Raw genomic sequence first — 21,485 nt, forward strand, 5'->3', positions numbered from 1 at the left:
GCTCTTCCCTCATGGCTCCGTAGTCTCCTTTATTTAATTGCAACTCTGACACCTCTGATCTGCCCTTATCCCTCTCAAATTGTAGATAAAAACTTATCATGTTATGATCACTACTTCCTAATGGCTCCTTTACTTCAAGATCACTTATCAATTCCTGTTCATTACACATCACCAAGTCCAAAATAGCCTCGTTCCTGGTTGGCTCAAGCACAAGCTGTTCCAAAAATACATCCCTTAGACACTCCACAAACTCCCTATCCTGGGGTCCAGCACCTACCTGATTCTCCCAGTTCACCTGCATGTTGAAATCTCCCATAACGACTGCATTACCTTTAGCACATGCCAATGTTAACTCCCTAATCAACTTGTACCCAATATTCACGCTACTGTTTGGGGGCCTGTACACAACACCCATTAGGGTCTTTTTACCCTTACTGTTCCTCAGCTCAATCCACACAGACTCTACTTCCCCTGTTCCCAAGTCACCTCTTGCTAAGGACTGAATCTCATTCCTCACCAACAGGGCCACCCCACCCCCTCTTCCCATATTTCTGTCTCTACGATAGCACATATACCCTGGTACACTCAATTCCCAGGCCTGATCCCCTTGCAGCCATGTCTCCATTATCCCAACAATATCGTAGTTCCCCATTTTCATCTGAGCTTCAAGCTCATCTGTCTTATTTCTGACACTACGCGCATTCAAGTATAGAATTCTGAGCCCATTCCTCCTCTCTTTGCTTGAAACTGTACCTAACCCAGCTACTTGAACTTCCATCAGGCTAATTGCACCCTGAATTTTGATGACCTTCTCAAGATCACCCAAACCTTCTACACATTTAACCCCATGCTCCTTCTGACCAACCCTCTGGATCTGGATCCCTGCCCCCTGCACATCTAGTTTAAACCCCCCCGAGCACCACTGGCAAACACTCCTGCAAGAATGTTAGTACCCCTCCAGTTCAGATATAGACCGTCCCTTCGAAACAGATCCCAATGTCCCTGGAACAAAGACCAATTATCCAAAAACCTGAACCCTTCCTTCCTGCACCATGCTCTCAGCCTCGTATTGATGTGCATAATCATTCTATTCTTCGCCTCACTCGCACGTGGCACAGGTAGCAATCCCGAGATTGTCACCCTGGAGGTCCTGCCTTTCAGCTTCACTCCTAACTCCCTGAACTCTCTAAGCAGGACCCCCTCACTCACCTTACCTACATCGTTGGTCCCTACATGGACCACTACATCTGGGTTCATGCCCTCGTTCTCAAGAATAGCCTGCACCCGATCTGAGATGTCCCGGACCCTGGCACCAGGGAGGCAACATACCATCCAAGACTCCCGATCTGCCCCACAAAATCTCCTATCTGCCCCCCTGACTATAGAATCCCCTAAAACTATCGCTCTCTTCTCTTCCCTTCTCCCCTTTCTAGTTGAGGGTTCAACCTCTGTGCCAGAGGCAGGACCACTACAACTCATTCCTGGTAGGTCATCCCCATCAACAGTATCCAGTACGGTATACTTATTGTTAATGGGAATGGCCGCAGGGGTGCTCTGCTCTCTCTGCCTGCTCCCCCTGCCTCTCTGGACCGTCACCCATCTGCCTACTTCTTGGTTTTTTGGTGTGACTACCTCCTGATAACTCCTATCTATCTCTGCCTCTGCCTCCCGAATGATCTGTAGTTCATCCAGCTCCAGCTCCAACTCCCTAACTCGGGCTGATAGGAGCTGCAGCTGGATGCACCTCTTGCAGGTGTGGTCATCAGGGACAACTGTGTTGACCCTGACTTCCCACATACTGCATACGGAGCACACCACTGCTCTGACTGTCTCCCCCATACCTGAACTGGATTGATAGAATAAGTCTAAAAAGCACCTAGCGACCTTACCTTTTTCCCCTCAGCGCGCAATCACACAGGCTTACCGAGGTCCCCTTACGCCGAAGCCCACTTAGCCAAAGCCCAGGACTCTGCTTCCATGGACTCCTCTGCCGTGGAATGCCAAGGAATTTAAAGTTGCTGACCCTCTCCACCTCTGATCCCCTAATTAGGACTAGCTGATGATCCCCTGGTTCTGCCTCCTGTAGCCAATAATCAGTTCTTTGATTTTACTGATATTGAGTCACAGGTTGTTGTTGTGGCACCATTCAGCCAGATTTTCAGTCTCCTTCCTAAATGCTGATTCATCACCTCCTTTCCTTAAGGTTCCTTAAAGTTGTCATAGTGGGGGTGGAGGGTAGTGAGGATAAACCCCCACTACCTATTTAATGTTCCCAGTGGTGTGGTATGTCTCAAATAGCCTCTAACAACAACCAAATCCAGCTCCTGAATAGCCACTCCCAGCAAAACAGTTTCTACAGGAGAAAGGGCAAAGGTGGGTGAGTTACTGGTGCCTTAAAACTAGTCACTTCAGCCAGATGGGGCTTGTTAACCATTGATGATAGCTCACCTAGAATGGAAACTCTGATCTCAGACCTCCACTGTCTTGTGGCTATATCCACTCATGGGGAGATTTTGGGAGTAAACCCTGAGGAAAAAGTCAGAGTTGGAGTCCATAAGGCAGTCCTATGTTGAGTTCAACGCTGACCGGCAACTTCTGTGATGCTGTTAGTGCCAAACTGTATTGGTCTCCGCTGTTCCTTTGAATTCTTCAGCATGGAGAGAGGGAGCCTGCTGCATGAGCAATAGCTTACTGTCCATATCTTACTGCTCTGGTTTGAATATTCACTTTGCCTTGAAACATCGACTCTAATCAGGGGAACACACTCCTTCTTTACCTCATGGCATTGATAAACACAGGAAAAAACATTATGCTTGATTGACATACAGCGTGGCGCCAGGGGCTGCTTCTAGCTGCGGGAGAGATCTCATTGGACAGCTACTGCCTGCCTTAAGCTAGGCAGCCTCCTGTCAAAAAGGTGCTGTCCTGCCAGAGACTGCTTTCCTCATTGTATGCATGGGGATTAGGTATTATCTGAACTGCAGTCTGAAAATGCTGCACCAGGCAAGACAACACCATGAAAGAGATCAGCTCTAAAACTAGGATGTAGGAGTGTTCAGACAATGATGACTGGCCTCTCTGATAATCTCCAAGACATCAGTAACGTCAGGAAGACAGCTGTAATAAATGCCCAGCTCAAGAGACTCCATGCCACCCTCCTGGAGACTCGTCTGGCTGACTCAGGTGCACTAAAGGAGAAAGACGACACTCTTTTTCTGGCAAGGAAACGGTATGCTCCCACACTGTGCTCCATATCTGAGACAAAGGATAAGATTTATAAGAACCTTGCAGCCACCATCAGGAATACCCCAGGAAAGAACATTATTTGCTCCTGGGTGACTTCAATGCCAGAGTGGGTGAGGATCATGATTCATGGTCCTTTGGCTTGGCAAAGATGAACAGGAGTGGACAGTGAGTACTGGAGTTCTGCATCTATCATTATCTATGTATCACCAACTCATACTTCCAGATGAAGTTTCAACATGTTTTACTGTAGACACCCTCACTCCAGATACTGGCACCAGCTGGACTTGATCCTGGTCAGGCAGCATGCTTTTCACACATTCCTACCATAGCACATACTGCCACTCACTCACTAGTGTGTTGCAGTCAAAGAAATTCCATCACGTTAAACAAGAAAGGAACCCTCATATTTACATCAACAAGATGTCTCACCAAGACCCACTGGAGCAGATTGCTAATGCCTTCAAGAAAAAACTGAACACCCAGCAGCCTGGAAACTCTGCACATAGAAATGGGAACTTCTGTGGAATACCATCTACTACACAGCCTTAGCTACCTTTGGGAAGAGACCTGGAAAACAAATGTCGGGCTTGAAGCCAAATCTGATGAGATGACTTCCGTCATTGAAGCCAAACGTGCTGCCCTAGCTGAGTATAAGCATTCCCCAATTGAGAGGAACCTATAGAACCTCAAGGCTGCTGGAAGTAAAGTTCACAGACTGCCAGGCACTGCGCTGAGTACTGGATGCAGAGCAGTGAAGACATAGTGACCACAGCACCAACAGGCCATATCAGGGGTATCAAGAAAGCCCTCGGTCACTCTCCAAGCAAGATGTCTCCCCTGAAATCCATCAATGTGGAAATAATCACAGACAAGGGCAAACAGTTAGAGAGATAGGTAGAAATTTAATCTGACCTCTACTCCAGAGTGCACAGCATCACCACCTCAGCCCTGGATGCTAGGGAGTGCCTGCCAACTATGGAAGAACTGGATGCAGAGCTGACCCCAGAGGAGCTGAGCAAGGCACCAGACAATGATGGGATTTCCCCCAGGCCTGATCAAGCACTGTATGACTACCGTACTGCGCACACTGCATGAAGCCTTTTATCAGTACTGGCAGGAAGGAGCTATCCTACAGGATATGAGGGACACCAAGATCATTACCCTCCACAAAAACAAAGGTGAGAGAAGTGACTGTAACAACTACAGGGGGATCTTCCTCGAGTATTGTTGGCAAAGTCTTTACCCAAGTCCTCTTAGTCTGCCTCCAGAAGTTGGCTGTACATGTCTACCCAGTGTCACAGAGTAGCTTCCGTGCTGGAAAGTCAATCTTGGACATGACTTTCTCTCTCCACCAACTCCAGGAGAAGTGCAGAGAACAAAAAAAGCCTCTCTCCATTGTGTTTATTGATCTCACCAAGGCAACCGAGACAAGCACTTTCAGATCCACTCTTAGGTAGGCTGCCCGCCAAGACTACAGAACATGATCCAGTTTAAGGTGGTACTGGTGAAGCACAATGACATCTTGCATGTATCAAACACAACAAAATTACTGTATTAAACACTGCAGTCAATAGCCTGCAACTTGAGCTGATCTGTTGAACTACCTGTATGACCTGGCCTTTTTGCAGTGTGAACAGAAGTCTAGAAGGTGCAGGACAGTTGTGGAGTGAAGTATATGGGTCAAATCATAGTGGTTTGGCCCAGGCATTAGAGCATGGAATGAGCCAATGTTTGGCCATTCTTGGAATGAACTTGGAGGTGATTTGATGTGGCAGAACCTGGTCGAAGCAAGCGGAGGTGATGCAGTGTTGAGGTGGCAGGACCCAGCCCTGGGCCTTTGCGTGAGGAAAAACCCAAGGTCTGATCAATTTAAGTGCTGGTTCAAATTTGAAATGGTTGGGTATGGACTGAATTGAGGCTGTGGGGTATCGAAGCAACAGGGCTCAGGTCCAAGAGCAAGGAACAACCCAAGGTTTGATTTAAGGCTTGATTTAAACGCCAGGCCAGATTGGAAAGGTCAGAGTGTCAGAGCTGGTTCAGCTCACAGCTCCATGAAGTTTACTCATCACTGTGCTGAACTGAGGCTGTGGCCAGTGCAACTAATGGGCTCCTGAATTGGCTGCAGTGATGAATTGCTTTGAGGTTGCGGACTCACTTTTGTGAACTTCAGTTCTGAATATTATTTTTTTTTATTGTTTGCATTTTGTCTTTGGCACATTGACAGTCTTTTTTTTAATGGGTTCTATTGTGTTTCTTTGTTTTGTGACAACCTGCAAGGAGACAAATCTCAAGATAGAATATAGTATACATACTTTGAAATCTTTCTATAACATCCTGGAGGGGTCTGTACAGTACAATGACAGCTCTTTGGAGCCCTTTGATATCAGCAGTGGCATCAAGCAAGGCTATGTTCTCACCTCAACACTTTTCAAGATCTTCTCTGCTCTTCTTTTTAGGGACACATTTGGCACTGCAAGAAAAAGGATTTACCTCCACACTAGACGGCTTTTTAAACATTGCCCACCCAAGAGTCAAAAGTGAAGAGCACAAGTATATAATCAGATATGCTTTTGCTGATGATGCAGCAGTCACAACCCACACTTGGCAGCACCTCCAGAACTTGATGGATTATGTCTCCCAGGCCAGCAAGAAATTTGGTCTGACTATCAGCCTGAAAAAGACAAATGCCTTGGGAGAAGATAGGGAGACACCCCAGTCATTACCATTGGTAACTACAGACAGGATGTTGTCCATCATCAGTGACACAGAAATTGACAAGTACATCAGGAAGACTGCAACAGCTCTTGCCTGCCTCATCACACAAGTCTGGGAGAACTCCAACCTCTCAGCCAAAACAGAAATGGCAGTGTACAACACTTGTGTCACCAGCACACTCCCGTACTACAGCGAGACCTGGACAACATATGCTAAACAGGAGAGAAGGCTCAAAATCTTCCATTTAAGCAACACACACAAAATGCTGGAGGAACTCAGCAGGCCAGGCAGCATCTTTGTAAAAATTTACAGTTGTTGTTTTGGGCCAAGACCCTTTGGCAGAGCATTTTGTGTGTGTTGTTTGGATTTCCAGCATCTGCAGATATTGTCGTATTTGTGATTTGGCCTTCCATTGAAGGTGCCCTTGTCACACTTTGGGCATTTCCAGGAGGGACAGAGTACCCAATGCTAAAATTCTCTCTTGGGCTGGACCCCTAATGAGTACATCCTGCTCAGGGAGCATAGTCTGCACTGGCTGGGCCATGCCTGCTGGATGGCTGCATCCCAAAACACAACTATGGTGAGCTGGCTTCAGGCAAGAGAACTGCTGGCAGCCTATAACTGCGCAACAAAAATGCAAACGGGACATGAAGGCTCTGGACATCAACAATGAGTCCTGGGATGAATTGCCGCTGAATGCACTTGGTGGAAAAACACCCTGAAGTAACACCTCAAGTGGCAGAAGATAAATGAGCCCATAGAAAAGAATACTGCAGCTCCAGCAGAGCTGAGACCATTTAAAGATGTGACCTTTGCAACAGAGACTATCTCTTGTATTGGTCTCATCAGCCACAGACGGCACTGCACCAACAACCCAGACAGCGAGGAAACAACATCCATGGTCTACCTCAGCCAACAGAGGGCCACCCACCACCTTTGAATCGACCAATATCAGCATTATGGCATTGGAGGTGTACTTAGCCTCACAGTCATAAGTATAAAGTGAGTAGAGCAAGGGCCTCTATTCAAAGTCTTGGCGTGCACCTGTGCTGATGATGATTGTGGAGGAGATGTTGTTGCCAATCCAACCTGACTGAGGTGCATGAGGGTGGAATTTGAGGATCTCATTGTACAAGAAGGTATTGAGGCCTAGGTCTTGGAACTTGTTGATTAGTTTTGAGAGGATGATGCAGAGTTGTTGTCAATGAAGGGCCACCTGATGTATGCATCTTCGCTGCCCAGATGTTGCACAGTTGACTGAAGTGCCAATGAAATTGCATCTACTGTTAACCTGTTGTGATGGTAGGCAAATTGGAGCAGATCCTAGTCACTCCTCAGGCAGGAATTGAGGGGTTTTGATGACCACCCTCTCAAAGCACTTAATTACCATGGAACACACACAAAATGCTGGTGGAACACAGCAGACCAGGCAGCATCTATAGGGAGAAGTACTGTCGACGTTTCGGGCTGAGACCCTTCGTCAGGACTAACCGAAAGGAAAGATACTAAGAGATTTGAAAGTATGGGGGGGGGGGGAGGGGAAAATGCGAAATGATAGGAGAAGACAGGAGGGGGTGGGATGAAGCTAAGAGCTGGAAAGGTGATTGGCAAAAATGATACAGAGCTGGAGAAGGGAAGGAATCATGGGACGGGAGGCCTCGGGAGAAAGAAAGGGGGAGGGGGGAAAGCACCAGAGGGAGATGGAGAATAGGCAAACAACTAAATATCTCAGAGGTGGGGTAAGAAGGGGAGGAGAGGTATTAACAGAAGTTAGAGAAGTCAATGTTCATGCCATCAGGTTGGAGGCTACCCAGCTGGTATATAAGGTGTTGTTCCTCCAACCTGAGTGTGGCTTCATCTTGACAGTAGAGGAGGCCATGGATAGAGATATCAGAATGGGAATGAGACGTGGAATTAAAATGTGTGGCCACTGGGAGACCCTGCTTTCTCTGGCGGACCGAGCGTACGTGTTCAGCAAAACGGTCTCCCAGTCTGTGTCGGGTCTCACCAATATATAAAAGGCCACACCGGGAGCACCGGACACAGTATACCACACCTGTCGACTCACAGGTGAAGTGTCTCCTCACCTGGAAGGACTGTCTGGGGCCCTGAATGGTGGTGAGGGAGGAAATGTAAGGGCAGGTGTAGCACTTGTTCCGCTTACAAGGATAAGCACCAGGAGGGAGATCGGTGGGAAGGGATGGGGTGGGGGGGCGGGGAAACGAGTGGACAAAGGAGTCGCATAGGGAGCAATCCCTGTGGAAAGCAGAAAGGGGGGGGAGGGAAATATGTGCTTGGTAGTGGGATCCTGTTGGAGGTGGCGGAAGTTACAGAGAATTATACGTTGGACCTGGAGGCTGGTGGGGTGGTAGGTGAGGACAAGGGGAACCCTATCCCGAGTGGGGTGACGAAGGGTCTTGGCCCGAAACGTCGACAGTGCTTCTCCTTATAGATGCTGCCTGGCCTGCTGTGTTCCACCAGCATTTTGTGTGTGTTGTTTGAATTTCCAGCATCTGCAGATTTCCTCGTGTTTGCTCATTACCATGGATGTGGGCGCCACTGGATGATAGACACCCCCCCTCCCCCGTTCCTTCAAACAAAAGGATTAATACTAATTAATACACTTTGAATTTAACAAGCTTCATGCAGTGGGGCCACTTTGTTCAAGCTGTTGAGTGTAGAATATGCCCCTAATCTTAAGAAGTTTAAAATTGGCAAGAAAATGAGGAGACAAGCTAAAGTGAGCTCCTCTTACAACACTGGGTACCACCAATGAACTCAAGTACTCATTACTCTGAAAGCTTCACATGAGGAAGGTATCGAGTTATATGCTGGTGTATATGACAAGAAGCTAATTTTAAACTGTATTTAAGTGCCCATCACCTCCACCCTGATACTCCCACCATTCACCCACACAAGGGGCAACCTACAATTGAATTTTAACCTAGCAGCCAGCTTGTCAATATTCTCAGGCATGCAAGTTTTTTTTCTCAGATATTTCCATGTGTAAATATGAAGAATAAATTGACAGACTAGGATGGTTTGCTTTTTAAAATCTAGAGGTTCAACTAATGGAGTGAGTTTTAAATTAGCCGTGCCTCTTCCTGATTAAAGTTTAACACAAGCTTGGTTCTTACAAAGAAGCAGGAAACAGATGTTTCAACTCTGATGCAACAATCTCACTATCAAGATGTGCTATTGCGAAATTCAGAAGCAATGGTAGGTTACAGTAACCAAATATTCAGATGACGTTGATCAAATGAGGATATATGATGGGTGCTCCCTTAATGGACAAATGGTCACAGGATGAATTATCTACTAATCTTAAGGAAAGGTAGAGTTACTGATGAATTTTGGTGAGAGACCATGAGGCAGTACTTTGGTTAGAAATGAGCCAGGTTGAAGCAAAATCTAGTAAAGCAAGTCGACTGTGGCAGAGCAGCAGAAAGCTTGCAGGCAGGTGCAAAAGATATCCAGGAAGGCTGATGGAATGCTGAGATTTTTTCCCTATAGGTCTAGGGTACAAAAGTAAATAAGTTTTACTTCTCCTGTACAAGGCACTAGTAATGCCACAGAGTACCCTGTACAGTTTTGGTCCACATTTAATGATAGGTGTCATAGAAGGGTCACTGGGATGGAGGAATTGCCAAGTGGTGGGTTAGACATATGCTCATTAAAATTTAAAAGAATTAGAGGCAATCTTAACGAAGCACAAAGTTTTTTTTAGCAGACGGGACGAGGTCAGTCCTGGGAAGACATTCCCCCTTGTGGGGGAGAATCTGATCAACAGGTATACTCTCAGTATAAGGTATGCTCATTTAATAGAGTTGTAGAAGAAATTATTTTCCCAAAAGGTTGTGAATGCTTAGGAATTTTTGCTCTAGAAAGCTGTAGAGGCTAGATTCCACAAAGATATTCAAAGTTGAAATGAGTATTATGGGCATAGAGTGAGAAACTGAATAATGAAAATTGGATTAGCCATGATTCTATTAGTAGAGGGCCTGAGCAGATCACTTCTTATGTCCTAGCAATATAAGCTGAAGATAGACAACTACAGGTCCTGATAGCGTTAAATTGATGTAGGGTTTTGGGGCCCAGTATAAACAATTACAAACAAGAGACCTTTTTTCCCGGTCCTGATTAAGGGTCTTGGCGACTGTTTAATCTTTTCCATAGATGCTGTCTGACCTGGGGAGTTCCTCCAGCATTTTGTGTGTGTTGACAGTAAAGATGTACTCTTGCTTCAACGTGTTTAGCTGTGTGGTAACTCTGTTTCAGCTCTGTCAGCCAAATGCTGCCAAGTTATTACTCTTAATTTATCAAGTGGTGTTTTTTAAAGCAAGATGTTTTAAAATTTGGTTTTAAATTCAGCTCAGTTGCACTGGTTCATGCCAGGTCTCAAAACACTATAGCATTAATGAAAACCCGGGAGTGAAATAAACACTTCCCAAATGAGCAAGATTTTATTTTTACTATTTGTTACTGTTTATTAATCTCACTAATTATTGGTTTGATGCAGGGATAGCATTTGTGGCATGTCTGTCTTCAGATTAGACTCTTGAGTTTAGTAATTAGCATTTCCTTCCTCTGTTCTCTCCTGCGCTTTATTGAATGTGCCAAAATGAAACATTCCAACTTCTGTTTTTTTTCCAACAATTACAGCCTTTTGATTATTCATTGCATTACCTTCAGGTAGTTAGCACATCAAGTCAAGTGTAGTTTACATAGTTATTAATATCCCAGGATATTACATCAATGGAAAGCTAGGTGTACCTGGCCAAGAACAGAAGACATGTGCCAATCAACTGGCTGGAGTGTTTACTGAAATCTTTAACCTCTTACTTTGGTAGTATGAGGGTCCCATCTGCTTCAAGCAGGCTTCAATCAAACTGGTGCCCAAGAATTTGGTAACTCTCCCTTGATGACTGTCAATTACATCAAAGGTTCCCCTTGGTTAATGATATTGGTCCATGGCATAAAAAAGTTTGGGAACCCCTGACTTGCATCCAGTGCTTTTGAGAGGTTGGTCACTGCCTCAGGAGTGACTTGTATCCACTCCAAATTGCCTACTATCACAATGGGTCAAAAGCAGATGCCATTTCATTGGCTCTTCACTCAGTTCTGCTCCTGATCGCCCCAGAGACCAGGTGTCTGGCACCATCTGTTGCTGCAGCTCAGAAAGGAAGGGGCTGAGGGGGAAGAAGAGGACTGCAGTAGTGATAGGGGATTCCACAGTTAGAGGAGTAGACACAAGATTTTAAGATTGGGATAGAGACACCCAGATGGCACAGGTGCCAGGACTGGGATGTCTTGTATTGGGTCTAACGAGCATCCTAAAGTGGGAGGGGGAGCAGCTATTTGCACCAATGACAAAGGTAGGAAAAGTGATGTGAAGGGAGAATTTAGGGAACTAGATAGGAAGCTGAAAAGCAAGTTAACCATCTCTGGACTACTGCCTGTGCCACACTCAGGTGAGGGTGAAAATATGATGATTTGGCAGATGAATGCGTGACTGAGGAAATGGTGCAGGGAGCAATGTTTCAGATTTCCAGATCATTGGGGATCTCTTCTAGGGAAGGTATGACCTGGACAAAAGGGACAGATTATACCTGAACCCAAGAGGAACCTTGCGGGCAGGTTTGCTAGAGCTGCTGGAAAAGGTTTAAACTAATTTGGCAGGAGGATGGGAACTGGAGTGAAAGGGCTGTTGGTTTACAAGCAGAGGCAGTGTGTAGTTAGATTGTCAGGAAGGACAAGCAGAAGATAGGGCAAAATTGCAGTCAGTGGGATGAGTTGCAATGCAAAAGGGGGACAAAATCAAAAAGGGTAATGTAGGATCAGAAGATGTTGGATCCTTGTGGGTAGAGCTAAGGAATTCCAAGTGTTGAAAGATCTGATGGGAATTATATACAGGCCTTCAAGTAACCAGATGTGAGCTACAAATTACAACTGGAATGTCAAAAGGACAATGTTACGATAGACATGGGGGAATTTCAATATGCAGGCAGATTGGGAAAAATCAGGTTAGTGCCGGATCCCAAGAGAGAATTTGTAAAATGCCTACAAGATGGCTTTTTCAAGAAGCTTATGGTTGAGCCCACCAGGGGATCAGCCATTCCGGATTTGGTGTTGTGTTATGATTTGATTAGGAAGCTTAAGGTAAAGGAACCCTTAAGAGACAGTGATCATAATATGATAAAATTCCCCCTGCAATTTCCTAGGGTGAAGCTAAAGTCAAATATATCAGTGTTACAGTGGAGTTAAGGGAATTGAAGAAGCATGAGAGAGGAGCTGACCAAAGTTGATGGAAGGGGATATTAGTAGTGATATCAGCAGAGCAGCAATGGCTGCAGTTCTTTGGAGCAATTTGGAAGATGCAGGATAGATATATCCCAAAGAAGTATTCTAAAGGCAGAATGACAAAACCATAGCTGACAAGGTAAGTCAATGCCAACATAAAAGCAAAAGAGAGGGCATATAATAGAGCAAAAATTAGTAGGAAGTTAGATAATTGGTAAAATTCAAAAAACCAACAGAAGGCAACTAAAAAAAAAGCCATAAGGGAGGAAAATATGAAACATTAAGTTAAGTTAACCAACAATATAAAAGAGCATACCACTTTTTTCAGATTTATATACAGTATATGAGAGGTGAGAGTAGATAGTGGACCACTGGATGATGATGCTGGATACAAAATGGGGGACAAAGAGATAGTGGACAACTGAATAAGTATTTTGCATCAATCTTCACTGTGGAAGACACTAGCAGTATGCTGGGAGTTCGAGTGTGTTGGGGCAGAAGTGAGTGCAGTTGATAATACTAGGGAGAAGGTGCTTGGGAAACAGAGGTCTGAAGCTAGATAAGTCACCTGGACCAGATGGACTACACCCCAGGATTCTGAAAGAGGAAGTTGAAGAGATTGTGGGGCTATTATTTATTTAGTAATAATCTTTCAAGAATCACTGGATAACGGAATGCTTCCAGAGGGCTGGAAAACTGCAAGTGTCACTCCACTCTTCAAGAAGTGAGGGAGGCAGAAGTCAGGCCAGTTAGCCTGACCTCAGTGGTTGGGAAGATACAAGAGCTGATTGTTAAGGGTGTGGTTTCAGAGTACCTGGAGGCACATGATAAAATAGGCCAAAAGTCAGGAGAATCAGTGGATGCTGTGTACTTTGATTTTCAGAAGGCCATTGACAAGGTGCCACACATGAGGCTATTTAACAAAATAAAGTCCATGGTATTACTGGAAAGATACTAACACAGGTCATGCATTGGCTGATTGGTAGGAAACACTGAGTGGGAATGAAAGCTTTTTTTCTGATTGGCTGCCGGTGACTCATGGAGTTTTGCAGGGGTTGGAGTTGAGACCACTTCTTTTTATGTTAACTGTTAATGATTTGGATGAAGGAATTGATGGCTCTATGGCCAAGTTTGTGGACGATACAAAGCAGCAGCAAATGGAATTTAGTGTCAGGAACTGTATGGTCATGTACTTTGGTAGGAGGAATAAAAGCATAGACTGTTAAAAAAATCCAAGGTGCAAAGGGACTCGGGAGTCAATGTGCAGGATTGCCTGAAGGTTAATTTATAGGTTGAGTTAGTGTGAAGAAGATAAATGGAACATTAGCGTTATTTTCAGAGGACAAGAATGTAAAAGCAAGGTTGTAATGCTGAGGTTTTATAAGGCACTAGTGAGGCCTCACTTGGCGTATTGTGAGCAGTTTTGGGCCCCTTATTTAAGAAAGGATGTGCTGATCAAATGGCATAATTTTGCTCCCATGTCTATGGTCTTATATTCTAACATCTACACAGTGAAGATGCATACATCAGAATACTTAGTATTGACTAAAGTCTTCATTCAGCATTCAATATTATCATCCACTCAAAATTTATCAATATGCTCCAAGACCTAGTCCTCAATACCTCTGTGTGCAACTGGATGACTCTCCTCCACAATCACCATCAGCATAGGAGTATCACAAAGCTGTGTGCTTAGCCTCCTGAACGACTCGCTTTGTACCTATGACTAAGAGTCCAAGTACAGCTTCAATGCCATATTTAAATTTGCTGACATCACCACTGTTGTTTGCTGAATTAAAGGTGATAACAAATCAGCATATAGGAGGGAGATTGAAAATCTGGTTGAATGGTGCCACAACAACAACCTCACATTCAATGTCAACAAAACCAAAGAGCTGGTTATTAATGAAAAGAGGAAAAAAAATCAGTGTATGTCCTCAGGGGATCAGAGGTGGAGATAGTAATTCCTTGGTGTTTGCACGTTAGAAGATTTACCCTGTGACTAGTACCTAAATGCCATATCAGAGGCAGCATGGCAATGCTTCTACTTTCTTACACGGATTCAGCATGCCATCTAAAATTTTGATAAATGTCAATAGGTGCTAGTGGAGGGTAACCTGACTGGTATGGAAACACCAATGCCCAAGAACGGAAAATATTACAAAAAGTTGTGGATGCAAGCCCAATCCATCACAAGAAAAGCTTTCCCTACCACTGAGCACATCTACAAGGAGTGCTGACAAAAGCAAGCATCATCTATCATCAAGGACCCCACCATTCAGGCCATAAGCTTGTCTTGCTGTTGCGATTGGGAAGATGGTTAGTTTCCACACAACCAGTTTCAGGAACAGTTATTACCCTTCAACCATCAGGCTCCTGAACCAACATGATAAACTTCACTCATCTCAACACTGAAATGACCATTGAACACAATCTATGGACTCTACAAGTTATGTTCTCACTTTTATTTATTATTTCAATTTTGTATTTTTACAGTGCATCTTTTGCACATTGCTTGTCATTGATTCTAATCCCAGCCCAGAGAACGAAGTTTTCATCCCTTGTAGAGTCAGCAGCTATCTTTTTCTAGCAATTATTGCCCATCCCAGAATAATACAAATTGTATTCAAAACCCCTCAGTAATCTCAATGACCTCTGCAGACTTGATTCAGCAACTGCAAAACGGACTTCAGTAAAATGCAGAACTTCCCTGTCTCCAGACTTAGGCTCACCTTGATGGGAAGCAGTTCACATCTGTGCCTGATCTGAGCAGGGCAGGTGTTACCACAGCACTGCAAATCCTACAATCAGATATTAACTTAGAACAAGATTTAACATTCCAACAAGTGCATGGCTATATAAATATCGAGGGGCTGTTCAGTGAGTCTGTAGATCAACACAAATATTGGTTGAGTTGTGGACAGAGAGGAATGTTTTCAAATGATTCAGCAGGATATAGACCAGTAGGAAATGTGGGTAGAGAAATGGCAGATGTGGTATGATTTGGGCAAGTATAAAGTTTTGCACATTGGGAAGTAAAATATAAGAGGAAATTGTATTCAGCGTTGAGGTAAATGGAGCTATCTACACTGACAAGTGGTGTGCAAGTCCATAACAATGTGAATAGATAGCGTGTGTAAAGAAAGTATACAGTATACTTACCTTTATTGTTCAGGGTGACGAGTATAAGAGTTGAGAAGTTGTGTTGCAGCAGTATTATACTGCCACAATTGGAGTATTATGTGCAGTTGTGATTGCCACATTACAGGAAGATGGAATTGGAGCGGTTCATAGGAGGTTTACAAAAATATTGTCTGGGTTAAAGAATATTGCTATAAGCAAATGTTGAACAAGTTTGGATTATTTCCTCTGGAGTGTTGGAGCTGACCTGATTGAAGTACATAAAATAATGAGAGGCATAGAGAGGGCAGGTAGTACCCCCCCAACCCAATAAAAAAAGGTGAGAGGAGGAAAGTTTAAAGCATACTTATGTGGCAATTTTGTTTTTTAACTGAGTAGATGGTGCCTGGAACACACTGTGCAGGGAGGTGGTACAAGCAGATACGATTAAAAAAATGTCTGATACATTTAGGCAAGACACATGGACAGGCAGAGAATAGAGGGATATAGACCACTTGCAATTAAAATTGGTATCATGGTCAGCACAAACATCATGGGTTGAAGGGCCTGTTCCTAAGCTGTGTTCTGTGTCTGATTTCCTTTTAAAATTCCATACACTTTAATTGAATTTAAATTCCTCAACCTCTTGATCAATGTTCCAGATGTATGGCTCCTGCCCCACTAACCATACCCATTATTTAGCCGCTACTTTAAATGTACACACCTTACTTTATATGTGAAACAGGCATTTCATCTGCTCTTATCTAGAGGTAAGTACATCTGTTCAACATGTGCTGACCGTTCTGTATTTAACATATGGGTGTTTTATCAGAATTACTTTACGTGAAACATACCAGAATTGATTGTGGTTCAGTGCCAAACATAAACACAGGACAATACAATAACAGAGAATAGAAACCAGCAACTTTCAATTGTGCAAATTGCCATAAACAATCAACAATTAGCAGGTCATATGTGCAAATGTAAATAATTAAACTTAAATAATGGCACATACTCCAGCTCCCTACTTAATATTCATCTGAACTGGCTAGCCTTCAGGCTTGGACTGCTGTACATCCTGCCCCTGCCCGTTTATCCCTCTTATCCAACCCTAGGTCACACATCACCTACTAATACCGTAAAATTTGGTGTTATAAGTCTATCTGTGGTCAGTGCTAATGACAGTCCAGAGATATAATTTTGGTAATTTCAGTTTAAATACCTTTGATATTCTAATTGTAAAAATCTTTTATTTGGTTTCCTTTTTCAAAATTCTTGTTTAATCATTTCCTTCCTTCTGTCCTTCTATTACAGCTTCTAAGTAAAAACAGTGAACAGCAGACCATCTACCATTCATTGCTGCTCTTTCCCAAATCCTCAATTCTCTCTAATATGCAGATAGCTAACAATATCTGTACTGAATGACCTCAGTATCTGAGCTTCCAGTTATCTGGGAGAGGGAATTCCAAAGACTCTCTCCACCATCTTCTTAAAGAAATTTATTCTTATCTCAGTCCCCCCTCCCCCCCCCCCCACCCCCCACAGCCTACTCCTTATTTTGTAAGTGCAAACCTTGGTTGTAGACTCCTTAGCTGGGGGAAAATTGCCCTTCTTAAATCTTGAGTTCTCCAAACTTTTTCCAAAATTTCACTATAGCCATCTCTCCTTGTTCTAAACTCCAGAGAATAAAGGTACACCCACTCATTATTCTCTTCTCATGTAACATACCTGGCCCCAGGAACTGATCTGGTGAACCCTGGCAGTACTCCACTATGGTAACGGTACCTTTTTTCAAAATTAGGTTCCACCAAGCTGAATATAGTTGAACTAAGAATTTTTAAAAAAACTTTTATACCAAATTGCAATAAAGGCCAAATAATTATTTGATGTACCTTGCTTGTTAGTTTTAGCAAAATTAAACAGCAGGTTAGGCAGCACCTGTGGAGAGAGAAACAGTAAACAATTCACTCAAACTTTTCTTCAGTTTTGGGGAATTTATGGAGTACAGGCTGGGGGTGAGGTAACTCCTGACGCTGTGTGTGGGGTGCCGCTCTCAAGAGTGGAGGATGTGGTTACTCCCACTCTGGCTTGAACACTCAGTGGATCATGGAGCCATGTCTGAGCCTGACTGTCAGCCGGACTAGGATAAATTCCAGGAGCACATGGGTGGTCAAGAATCTCTGCCATAGCTTTATTTAATGTCCCATTTAAATCAACCAGGATTCTCAGACAAAGCAACAACTTCTTCCTTACCGCCATCAGGTTCTTGAGCCGACCTAAACAATCCTAACACGAACTTAGATTGTATTTTTTCTTCTCTCTCAACTAGTACTAATGCCATTGTGCTTATTTTGCTGTGTAAATTATGTGGAATTTATATTGAGTTTATATAAATTTGTTTGTCATGTTTGAATGTAATGTGCTTTGTTTTCATGTTGTTTATATCCTGGTATGTATGTGCACCTATGACAATAAACTTGAACTTAAGGGACCTCGTGCTGGGCAGGTATGATATTTGGTTGCCCTCCTGTACAGAGACGCTTCAGAGGTGAACAGCAAGTGTGTCCAAAGATACCTGCCAGTAACAACTGAAGTGATTCTGAGTCAAGATCCACACCCCCAGGGCACTGAGAAGTGAGAAGGTTTCTCCATGAAAGACAACTAACTGGAATTCCAGTAACAGCAAATTCCAACCAAAATCCAAAATGACCTCCTGGAGTTTTGGAGAGGGACAGATAAATGTAACTGTGGGGTCTAAATGATACAGTTAAAAAAAAAGTTCATCAAATTGAATCCAAGGACCTTTTGGATGGTAGTGTGAAGAAAATAAATGCTGAACAACAGGAGGCAGGTAGCTTCCTGTATCCAAAAACAAGTGGATCTGATTCGCAAGGGACAGTACAAAGCAGCTGAGAAGGGAAATGAGAAACAGTATGACTAACAACAGAGAGATTAGGGGATTAACTTCATTAGAGGAAACACCAGGCTCGGTATTGTACATCCCAGGGTATTCAGAAGTAACAGAGGCCCTGAGCAGATGCAATGCCTGAGTGGCTGCGGAATTGGTTACAGAACAGCTCAAGATTTCTCTCACCCTTGTGGTGAATACACCCCAGAACTTTGGAAACCAAGCTGTACATAGAACATTACGGGCCCTTCAGCCCACAAAGTTGTGCTGACCTATATAAACCTAACCCGTGTTCAATCTAACTCCTCCCTTCTACAGAGTCCATAACCCTCCAGTTTCCTTACATCCATGTGCTTATCTAAAATAATCTTTCATCTATTTGGATTCTGTAGGTGCTTGCAAGACTCTCTGGTGACTCATCAAATATTCTCAAACTCCTAATTAAGAAGAGCTCCTGGTGTACCTTCATCAGGACTGCATCAATGTGCTAGGCCCAAGACAGGTCCTCTGAGATGTTGGTGCCCAGGAACTTGAAGCTGTTACTCTTCCCACCTCTGACCCCGAAATGAGGCCTGGTGTGTGTTTTCCCAACTTCCCCTTCCCTTGAGTCCACAATCAATTACCTGCTCTTACTGACATTTAGTGTGAGGTTGAGGTTGTTGTTGTGACACCTCTCATCGGACTGATCAATCTTACTCCTGCATAGCTCCTCAGCATCAGAGATTCTGCCAACAACAGTGGTATAATCAATTAATTATATATGGTGTTTAAGCTATTTCTAGCCATACAATCATGAGTATAGAGAGAGTAGAAAAATGGGCTAAGCATGCATCCTTAGGGTGCACCTATCAGCAAGTCAAAGATGATATTACTGATCCACACCAACTATTGTCTCCCAGTAAGTTCAGGATCCAATTGCAGAGGAAGCCATAGAGACCAGGCATTGAAGGCCAAGGCACATTCAATGTTTTGAGTTGGGGCCCTGCATTAGAACTAGGAGTGTGGAAGGGGAGATGGTCAGTATAAAGGGGTAAAGGATGGGGTGAAGAGAGAAAGGTGAGGAAAGGGTTGATAGGAAGATGGAGTCAGGAGGTGAAGAATAAACCTGCAGGGATGGAGAAGGGACAGAGAAGAACAAGTTACCTGAAAGTTGACAATTCAGTGTTCACTGTATCTGTTTGTAGACTACTCAGTCAGAATTTGAAGTTTATTCCTGTGTTGGGTCTCACCTTGGCAATGGAAGAGGAAGAGGATGGACAGGTCGGTGTGGGAACAAGAAGCAGAATTAAAATAGCTGGCAATCAGGAGCTCCAGAGTGCACTACAGCCACTGTGGGCGACATTAAGGGCAATGGATGGAATGCCACTCAGGCAGGCTGGTGGAACTATAATATGTAGACTTTCAAAAAAATATATATAGTTGGAGAACACACACTACACCATTAAAGCCTCACAGGATCAGGGTGATAATTAGCCCTCAATTACTGCTGGATCCTCAAATATTCACCATTTTCATCAATGACTTGCATCAATGGCACATGACTTTTCCTGCAGGGCAGGATATTGGCAATTGTAATCAAGTTTCATTTAGATTATTACATCCATCAAGTGTTCCATACATTGTTGAATGAGTTTTATGTAGTCTTTGTGCTTTATATTCTGCCTAAGTAGCATACAACCCAGCCTCATGAACAATGAGGACTCCAGTTGCTGGGAACTGCACCCTCTGTATCCCCTTTATCTCTCCTTATTAACATGGTCCCCCATCATGTCCCTTTCCCTCTGCCATCCATCTATTTGCTCATTACCCAAACACTCTCCCTGTCTGGCCCCCCCATCACCACATCCAGGTTTCCATCTTCCTTTCCTGTCAGACTATCTTCAACCCCTTGTCACTCCCAATTACCACCTCAGCTTGTCTCGCCTTCCCCTTCTTCATCCTCCAAAATATACCCCCTTACCTGGATCTATCATCTACCAGCTCTTTCTCCACCTCTTCCCTCCTTTTTACACTAACCATCTCCCCTTTTCAGTCCAGATGATGTGTCTCAACCCAAAATACCAACTGTCCATTTCTCCCTAGATGTTGGCTGACCCATTGATTATTTTCTAGGTTAAGCGTCAAGTTCTTAAGACTGAATATTACCAACGTCCTATCCTAGTCCAACCACCTAGATGCCGTGCACAAGAAAGCTCACCAATACCTCTGTGTCCTCAGGAGGCAAAGTAAATTTGGCACTTCCCATGAAATCTTGTCAATCTTTATTGATGCATCATTAAGAGCATCTGCTCTGGATGCTTTTGTTGGTAAAGTAACTGCTCTGTCTGTGACGACCAGAAACTGCAGTGTTGTGGACACAGCTCAGCATGTAATGGAAACCAGTCTCCCTTCCATGGACTGTTTACACTTTTTGCTGCCTCAGTAAAGCAGCCAAAGATCCCACTCCCTATAAATTTTTTCTTCCCCACCTCGCACCAAGCAGAAAATATAAAAGCCTGAAAATATCCACTATCATGCTCAGAGATAGCTTCTACCCCTTTGCTATAAAACTACTGAATTCTTCCTTAATGCAAGATAGACTCCACTTTGTTGTGACTTTGTCTGCCTGCATCTTCTATGTAACTAAAACTATTCTGTCCTCTTATTGTTTTATCTTGTACCACTGAGATTGCACTATTTAATGAATTGATCTGTATGAACAGTATGCAAGACAAGCTTTTCATTGTACCTCAGGACAATAGTAACAAATAGGGAAGAGGTTCATCAAGCTATTTTTCATAAACCCAACAATTGTAACTACAACCAGAAGGTGGAAATTCAAAATGTAAAATTTTACAATGTCTCAGAGTTGTGGTTGAGGATTAGTTTGGATGGTTGGTTTTGGATCTGTTAATCTTGGCCTTGGAAAAATAAACTCAATGTAAACTCATAATAAACACTTCTCCGAGTTCAAGCATTCCAGACATGAGGCTGCAATTAAGAATATATCTCTGAAGTCAGGCTAAGTATTTTGTGCTCAAGTCTGATGAAAGGTCTCTAGGTTGAAATGTTAACAATTTTTCTCTCTACTGATGCTGTTTGACCTAGTAACAATTTCTATCATTCCTATACTTACAGTTTAATCCTTTTTGAGAGAACAGTGGTGTTCTGAATACTCTGGCTACTGGCACCAAACATGGAAATAAAGCAAACTACT

Source organism: Hypanus sabinus, chromosome 10 (genome assembly GCF_030144855.1).
Source record: "Hypanus sabinus isolate sHypSab1 chromosome 10, sHypSab1.hap1, whole genome shotgun sequence".
Taxonomy (NCBI): Eukaryota; Metazoa; Chordata; class Chondrichthyes; order Myliobatiformes; family Dasyatidae; genus Hypanus; species Hypanus sabinus.